The following is a 3,061-nucleotide window of genomic DNA, read 5'->3' on the forward strand; positions in this document are numbered from 1 at the left end:
AAAAAAAAAACAATATTTTATGAGTTATTCCCGAAAAACTGGGTTCCTACCCTAGTAGCAATTATTATTGGCATTTTGATGGGCCATTGACGTGATATCGGTTGGCCAACGGTTAGGATTGTCGCCCTCTTCTTCAACTGCGCCAATAATCATACCCAATGTAGGCCCCACGTTACTTTCAATATAAAGGGCCAACTGAAAATTTCTTTCCGTAGGGCCAACTCTTGATTAGGTACAATAAATCAACAGTAGGCAGACAATTGGCTCTAGTACACTTCAATAAAACAGCTTTCAGAATGTTTTTTGGAGATTATTTCTTTTACATATGAGATTTATACCTTAATTGAATAATACCATTGAAATAAAAACCAATTTGTATATTTGAAATTTTGTAATGTTAGTCTTCTATTCAACTTTTGGATGTGTAACGTTCATTAACGGGCCTTATTTCCCCTTGTAAAGCTTTATTAAATTTTTCCATTAATTTATATGGAGGCCACATGCATTCTTTTTTTAAACACGTAAACCACTCCGATCGTACAACACCAACACTTCCATTGTCACCATCTTGAGTTGCTTCAAATTCAATTATTTTCTACATTATGTAAAAATAAAATAGAAAAAATATTATATACGAAGCGCGTCTAATCGTGATAAATGTACGCGTTCAACTGCATTAGTGCCTCGTCGCTTCCTACCGTCGCCTTCGTCGATCAGTTTTTTGATTTATAACCGTCGTTGTTAGGAACAAAGATTCGCATGAACTAAAAATGTATATTAAATAGAACCCAATAAAACAATACACATTACTGTTGTAAGAACAGATCTTTCACTTTCCATATTAAATTACTACTTACCTGTTTTACATTAGAACGGATCATCAAACGGACTGCAAGACGCCATGGAACTATACACAATATACATATAACAGTCATTTCACCTTTAACTCGAAAAATAAAACACTCGCGTTGCGAATTATATTCGTAATTCGCTGACTTTGACTGGCTTCACGCACGTCATTTTCAATCATTATTCGTGCTTTATTGCAAATATCAATGCGTAACATAAAATAAAGTAATGGATAACAAAAATGAACTGTCTGGTGACAACGGTGCCCGCCCAGCATCACATCGATTAAAAATTAAAAGAAACAAGAGTCGAAAGACTCGCCCCGTCGTTGTGCCGGCAACAAAGCTTTTCATTCGTTTTGATTTTTGCTTTCTGAAATTAAAGTAGACAAATTTGATGAATAATCAATTAATGAAGTTCAATATACTGTACATAACAAAACTTCAATGGGCCAACTATGGCCCAACGATAGAAAACCGCAAGTACTATTCATCAATAATTATTCTTGAGAATAGAAAGAACTCATTTTAGAATATAACAACAGATTCTTGTTTGTAACAAGATTTCCACAACGTCTAAGGACAACGTTTAGGCGTTGGCGTGCTTTGATTGGTCTGACGTAGTATTATTGTTGCAAGTTTCTTAATTGTTAATTAACCAACTATAGTAATTGTTAGCCCAACATTGGGCATTTGTAGGCAAAAGGACTAACTACATATATCCCAACTGATTCCCAACTATTGGAAACCATTGGCCAACCATAAATGCTACTAGAGTATAATATACAGGGTGTTGCAAAAATGTTATAACACCTTGAAAGGGGTGGTTCGGGAAGTGATTTGAAACAACTTTTTCCTTAGCGAAAATATTGTCCGAGGCTTCGTTGAGGAGATATTCACGGAAAACACTGATCAATCAAAGCGCGCGTATACCGTTTGAGCGGCCGCGGTAGCGTAAGCTACGCGCTAGGCGGTCGCACTCGTCCGCGAACAAGTGACTTGACGACCTTGACGTTACATTTGGCGTGCAAAACCACTAATTGTTATTTATCACAGTGATCGCAAAATCACGATCACGATGGTGATTTAATTTAATTCACGAGGCTGATCGTGATTTAATTTCATACACGAGCGTGACCGTGGTTCTTTTATCTTGCTAGAATTGCGTGATCACAATTCTTGATCTTAATTAAAGTACTTTTTATAACATTTTTCAATATACATAGTTTGCATACAAAGTTCCGCATATAATATCAATTTCAATTTCCTTTATTAAGTAAATTAGTAGATCATTTATTTTGTGTGGTGGCTACTTCAGTCCCATGCGAAAGAATATTTTCTAAAGCAGGATTACTTTTATCGGAAAAAAGGAACAGATTGCAAGCAGAGAAATGATCTATGCTATTATTCTTGAACAGCAATACATAGTTACTTATTTGTTATTATATATATTTTATTCCATTGTTATTTTGTTCTTTGTATTTTAATTAGAGTATTCGTATTATGTTGTATGTATTAATTATATTATTTTCTAACATTGTTACATTTTGTAACAGTCTAAAGACACTTAAAACTAAACTAAGACTTGCAATTCATAATTATTGACTTATATTCATTACTCTTCACTGTTCCTCATTAAAGCATTCCTTTATTTACTATTCTTTACTTTACTTTATTTTATGGGGTGCAGGTAATTCGCATTTTTGTTTTATGTCGTTAATTACATATTTATGTAGAATATATGTAAAATATACAGGTTAGGGTGTTTTTCATTACGGTGCATTTACATTTAGGCTGAAGATTCCATTGAGCTCTATCCAAACTGGAGTGTGAACTCCTGTAGGAAGAAGTGGCGGGTCGACGGAAGTCCGAGAGAAATGCAAAATGGGTGGTTCCGGTATTATCCTATAGCAAATTTATTTGTAGAGGACATTGAACTCTATCCTAACTGGAGTGTGAACTGTGAGAGAGAAGCCGGTCCGAGAGAGATGCAAGATGAGTGGTTTCGGTGGTACTATTCTATAGCAAATTTATGTGTGGAGGAAGAACAGACTCCTCTTTGTTTGAATTTCGCCGCACTAGGAATTATTTACAGATTAATTATGTACAGATTTGAGCTTTATTTCCTTTTTATTGATATATAAAACGATAGAAACATTAATAATAATGACATAATAATGAAATACTATACATAATTTACATACCATAATTTA

This window comes from Hylaeus anthracinus, unplaced genomic scaffold (genome assembly GCF_026225885.1).
Source record: "Hylaeus anthracinus isolate JK02 unplaced genomic scaffold, UHH_iyHylAnth1.0_haploid 11994, whole genome shotgun sequence".
In the NCBI taxonomy this organism is placed as follows: domain Eukaryota; kingdom Metazoa; phylum Arthropoda; class Insecta; order Hymenoptera; family Colletidae; genus Hylaeus; species Hylaeus anthracinus.